We start from the raw sequence: 6,449 nt of genomic DNA, 5'->3' as shown, positions 1-6,449 counted from the left end.
ACAATCACGCTTATAAGAAATTCCATTATTTTGATGATTTTTTGTTTTTTGAACATAAAAGTAATTGTTATATATCATGCCATGGGTCCCAAGAAAGTCAGTGGTAAGGTTAAATATATGAAAACACATGTGAGGATGACCATAGAGGAAAAAGGAGAGATCATTCGTAAACATGAAGATGGTATGAGGGTTGTTGATGTAGAGTAGGGTAGAGGCTGTCCCTTCCTCATTTATTAGGAAAATGTGTGCAGTATGGGAAGAATTGCAAATATTTGCTGAAAAGTGTCACCCAAATCAAGCTGTAGCAGGCCATTGTGTTAGCCTTTTTAGTGACTGTGATGTTTCACTTCGGACAAGTGTTACAACATAGGGAAAAACAAGTGTTGCTAGACAGGTTTTTAGTGAGAAAAACAAGCAGTGAGCCACAAGCAGGTCCTAGTGGTATGCAGGCAAAATGTAGGAGAGAGTGAGTTACCCAGAGAAGTCATCAATGCCTGATGTTATAATGGAAGGGGACTCCCCTTCCAAACACTAACACCTCTCCTCCTCCCCTCCTCACCATCTTCCATATGCCAACAAGAGTCCTCGATAAAAGTAAGATAAACATATGTACAGTGTACTGTATTGTAGTTAGAGAAAAAATTGTCTCCAGTATAAAATGTATTTTTAAGTTAATATTTTTGGGGGTGTGGAACAGATTAATTCAATTCCCATTATACGGCCCGACCCAAAGCCGCATTCGTTAATTTTATGGCACTGCGTATTTAGAATTATTCTCGCGTATAAGGTAATATTATTTCATTAAGTTAATAGTTTTAAAACTAAGTTTAGTGACAAGCGACAGTTCTGTGTACAAATACTGTAATATATGAACAACTTCCCAACGGGAAGGAGCGGGGACACCCCCTCCAGGAACCGAATTTACCTGAGGGCCACTAACACTAGTGGCCTCGATGAGGGCAGTAAGCAGGCGGCTTGTCAAAGGTCCCCCCCCCCCCCCTATTTGCCCTGATGATCTTTCCCAGCAGTATTTTAAAACCCAGCAGGGTTTCGGCGTTTACGACTTCAGCAGGTAGGCGGTTCGAAGGGTTTACAACCCTATGGTTGAAAAAGCATCTCCTCTTTCCTGTCCAACATTCTGGCTTGTCGAGTTTGAACCCGTTGCTCCTTGTTCGTGTAACATCTGACCTTTTGAAGACAATGTCCTGATCGACATCCTCCAAATTGTTTAGTATTTTAAAGGTTTCTATGAAGTCCTCCCTGTCATGCCTGGTTTGTGGCGGTGTTAGCCCTGTGGCCCTCAACCGTTCCTGATACGAGAGATGACTAAGCTCTGGTATGATTTTTGTCGTAAGACATAGCTCCATAGCTCTGGTAAAACATGGCTCTAGAGCAGTTATGTCTTTCTGAAGATGAGGTCTCCATGCCTGGATGCAATAATTCATGTGGGGGCGCACCAGAAAATTATACAATTGAAGGTCTACTTTCTTTTCCTTGAAGGTAAAGGTACGCATGATTATTCCCAGGGTTTGGTTTGGTTTTTTGCTGCCGCTCCCACTTGTTGTACAACTGTCAGTGATTGGTGGATTCTGACTCCAAGATAATGTTGATGATTCTTAGTTGTGTTGTGTTATGCCTCACGCGATGGATTCTGACACCAAGGTCCTTTTCTTCATCTATCTGTTGAAAGGTAGTACTGTCAATTTGGTAGTTGTAACGTAGATTGCTATGCCGCACATGCAAGGTCCTGCATTTATCGACATTAAAAAGTCATCTGTCTATTTGTGGAGTTCATGTAGATCTCTTAGTAAGGTTTCAATATGGCTTTCACTTCAAACTTTACCATAGATCTTAGTGCCATCTGCAAATTTGATGTGGTTTGTAATATTCTAATCTATGTATATGACAAAAAGGGTTTGGCCCCAAAATGGACCCTTTGCCACCCAACTCAGCACACTGGTGGAGGGTTGGATGAGATATTTGCTTGTTAGGCTTGCTATTATACAACTGGTTGTTCTTCAGAGGTTGTTTGGTTCTTAAATGCTAGGCTTGCAGTTACACAACTGGTCAGGGTCCGGTTACACAACTGGTCGGGGGCCGGTTACACAACTGGTCGGGCTTCGGTTACACAACTGGTCGGGCTCCGGTTAAATAACTGGTCGGGCTCCGGTGGTGTCACTTGGGCTTCGGGTTGTGCATGGTCGGGCTTCGGTTCGTGCATGGTTGTGCTTCAGATGTTTGTTTGTTTGATGTTGTTTGTTTGAATTGTTTGTTTGGTTCGTTCATGCTAGGCTTGCGGTCCACTGGTTCGGGCTACACAACTGGTTCGGGCTCCGGTTACATAACTCCGGGGGTGTGATTTGTTGGGCTTTGGGTTGTACATGGTTGGGCTCCAGGTCGTGCATGGGTGTGCTCCAGGTGTTGTTTCTGTACTAGTGCTACAGGTTTGTTTGCTAGGCATCCATGGTTGGTTTCTAGGACAAGTGGAGGGTTTTAGGTAGGGTTAAGGAGATTTTCGTTTGGTCGAGCTAGGTATGGAGTTAGGTTGGGCTCTGGGGCTGTTTAGCTTGGTGGGGGTTGGATGGGATGTGTACTTGCTAGGCTTGTGGTTACACAACTGGTGGGGTTTGTTACACAACTGGCCGGGGTCTGGTTACACAACTGGTCGGGCTTCGGTTACACAACTGGTCGGGCTCCGGTTAAATAACTGGTCGGGCTCCGGTTAAATAACTGGTCGGGCTCCGGTTACTTAACTGGTCGGGCTCCGGGGGTGTCACTTGGGCCATGGGTTGTGCATGGTCGGGCTTCGGTTCATGCATGGTTGTGCTTCAGATTTTTTTGTTCGGTTCATTCTTGCTAGGCTTGCGGTTCAATAACTGGTTGGGCTCCGGTTACACAATTGGTTGGGCTCCGGTTACACAACTGGTCGGGCTTAGATTACACAACTGGTCGGGCTCCGGTTACATAACTGTTCAGGCTCTGGTTACACAATTGGTTGGGCTCCGGTTACACAACAGGTCGGGCTCCGGTTAAATAACTGGTCGGGCCCCGAGGGTGTCAATTGGGCTTCGGGTTGTGCATGGTCGGGCTTCGGTTCATGCATGGTTGTTCTTCAGAGGTTGTTTGGTTCTTAAATGCTAGGCTTGCAGTTGCACAACTGGTTAGGGTCCGGTTACACAACTGGTCGGGGTCCGGTTACACAACTGGTCGGGCTTCGGTTACACAACTGGTCGGGCTCCGGTTAAATAACTGGTCGGGCTCCGGTTAAATAACTGGTCGGGCTCCGGTTACTTAACTGGTCGGGCTCCGGGGGTGTCACTTGGGCCATGGGTTGTGCATGGTCGGGCTTCGGTTCATGCATGGTTGTTCTTCAGAGGTTGTTTGGTTCTTAAATGCTAGGCTTGCAGTTACACAACTGGTTAGGGTCCGGTTACACAACTGGTCGGGGTCCGGTTACACAACTGGTCGGGCTTCGGTTACACAACTGGTCGGGCTCCGGTTAAATAACTGGTCGGGCTCCGGTTAAATAACTGGTCGGGCTCCGGTTACTTAACTGGTCGGGCTCCGGGGGTGTCACTTGGGCCATGGGTTGTGCATGGTCGGGCTTCGGTTCATGCATGGTTGTTCTTCAGAGGTTGTTTGGTTCTTAAATGCTAGGCTTGCAGTTACACAACTGGTCAGGGTCCGGTTACACAACTGGTCGGGGTCCGGTTACACAACTGGTCGGGCTTCGGTTACACAACTGGTCGGGCTTCGGTTACACAACTGGTCGGGCTTCGGTTACACAACTGGTCGGGCTCCGGTTAAATAACTGGTCGGGCTCTGGTTAAAATAACTGGTCGGGCTCCGGTTACTTAACTGGTCGGGCTCCGGGGGTGTCACTTGGGCCATGGGTTGTGCATGGTCGGGCTTCGGTTCATGCATGGTTGTGCTTCAGATTTTTTTGTTCGGTTCATTCTTGCTAGGCTTGCGGTTCAATAACTGGTTGGGCTCCGGTTACACAATTGGTTGGGCTCCGGTTACACAACAGGTCGGGCTCCGGTTAAATAACTGGTCGGGCCCGAGGGTGTCAATTGGGCTTCGGGTTGTGCATGGTCGGGCTTCGGTTCATGCATGGTTGTGCTTCAGAGGTTGTTTGGTTCGTAAATGCTAGGCTTGCGTTTTCACAATTGGTCGGGCTCCGGTTACACAACCGGGCTTCGGGAGTGCACAATAAACTACCACTCGCTGGTTGAATTGGGGAAGCTTAATGAACTATCCATCTCTGGCGGCAAAAAATCAATGAAGTGTGCAACTACGGTCTAGTTGCAAACATTGTAAATAATCCAATGGATTATTGCAGTTGTGTTGTTTGCACCATCTTGAGTCTATTCGTTCTGTAATAAGAGACAAACCCCTCGCTGATAGATAATAATAAGATATACAACGGTATAAGCTGTGCGCTAAGCACGTCAGCCCACATATAATATCTATATAATAATAATAATAATGTTTATTCAGGTAAAAGTAAATACATTCAAAAAGTTACTAGTAGAATGTTGGACTTCAAAGCTAGTACATACTATGCCTAAAGCCACTAATACGCACAACGTTTCGGGCATCTACCTACAATGATTGTAGTGTAGATACCTTGATACGATTTTGCAATATGAAAGTTGTTAAGACAAACTTATTTAAGTCATTCAATTGTTTAAGGATAAATCGCCTCGCATATTTGAAAAATACTTTGGTATTATAATAATATAATACACTCATGTGCCATCTTATTATTCACAATTTTAACTTTCTCAATTTCTATTGGGCATTTTATTATCTTGGCAGACGAGAACCGAAGCGAACACACGCCAGCGCACATGTGAAGACGCGGAAGGACTCCACACCCATATTATGCTTCATACAGTAAATAATGGTAACTTATCCTATTATGGGGTGGGGTGAGAATAGCTTGAGCTACCTCATCCCTTTGTGTGTATTTTACCTCAATAAACTTATTTCAATTTCAATTCAATTTCAATTATCCTATTATCATTTTTTTAATATAAATATATATTTATATATATATTATATCTCTGTGTGTGCAGAAATAATATTAATAAAACAATTAAGGTCGTGTAGTGTACTCTATATATCAAAATATATTACTTTGTTATCCATCACTCTTTGTAAAATCTCTTGTATGTAAGTACCTTACCTAAATAAACATTTGATTTGATTTGATTTGAAACCCGTATCAGTCACTAAAAAAAAAAAATTGGGCTACTCATATGACAAAATCGCTACTTTTAGACCCTCAGTTCGCTACTTTCAGCAATTTGGATCTGGCAACACTGCGCGTGTGTGAGGTAAACAACGCAGGTGGCGCCGCCTGAGACGCTGCGTGGGACCTTCTTATTTATTTATTTATTTATTTATTTATTTATTTATTTATTTATTTATTTATTTATTTATTTATTTATTTATTTATTTATTTATTTATTTATTTATTTATTTATTTATTTATTTATTTATTTATTTATTTATTTATTTATTTATTTATTTATTTATTTATTTATTTATTTATTTATTTATTTATTTATTTATTTATTTATTTATTTATTTATTTATTTATTTATTTATTTATTTATTTATTTATTTATTTATTTATTTATTTATTTATTTATTTATTTATTTATTTATTTATTTATTTATTTATTTATTTATTTATTTATTTATTTATTTATTTATTTATTTATTTATTTATTTATTTATTTATTTATTTATTTATTTATTTATTTATTTATTTATTTATTTATTTATTTATTTATTTATTTATTTATTTATTTATTTATTTATTTATTTATTTATTTATTTATTTATTTATTTATTTATTTATTTATTTATTTATTTATTTATTTATTTATTTATTTATTTATTTATTTATTTATTTATTTATTTATTTATTTATTTATTTATTTATTTATTTATTTATTTATTTATTTATTTATTTATTTATTTATTTATTTATTTATTTATTTATTTATTTATTTATTTATTTATTTATTTATTTATTTATTTATTTATTTATTTATTTATTTATTTATTTATTTATTTATTTATTTATTTATTTATTTATTTATTTATTTATTTATTTATTTATTTATTTATTTATTTATTTATTTATTTATTTATTTATTTATTTATTTATTTATTTATTTATTTATTTATTTATTTATTTATTTATTTATTTATTTATTTATTTATTTATTTATTTATTTATTTATTTATTTATTTATTTATTTATTTATTTATTTATTTATTTATTTATTTATTTATTTATTTATTTATTTATTTATTTATTTATTTATTTATTTATTTATTTATTTATTTATTTATTTATTTATTTATTTATTTATTTATTTATTTATTTATTTATTTATTTATTTATTTATTTATTTATTTATTTATTTATT

The sequence above is a fragment of the Procambarus clarkii genome, chromosome 6, assembly GCF_040958095.1.
Source record: "Procambarus clarkii isolate CNS0578487 chromosome 6, FALCON_Pclarkii_2.0, whole genome shotgun sequence".
NCBI classification, from domain to species: domain Eukaryota; kingdom Metazoa; phylum Arthropoda; class Malacostraca; order Decapoda; family Cambaridae; genus Procambarus; species Procambarus clarkii.
The sequence above is the reverse complement of the archived record's forward strand: the minus strand, read 5'-3'. Positions refer to the sequence as shown.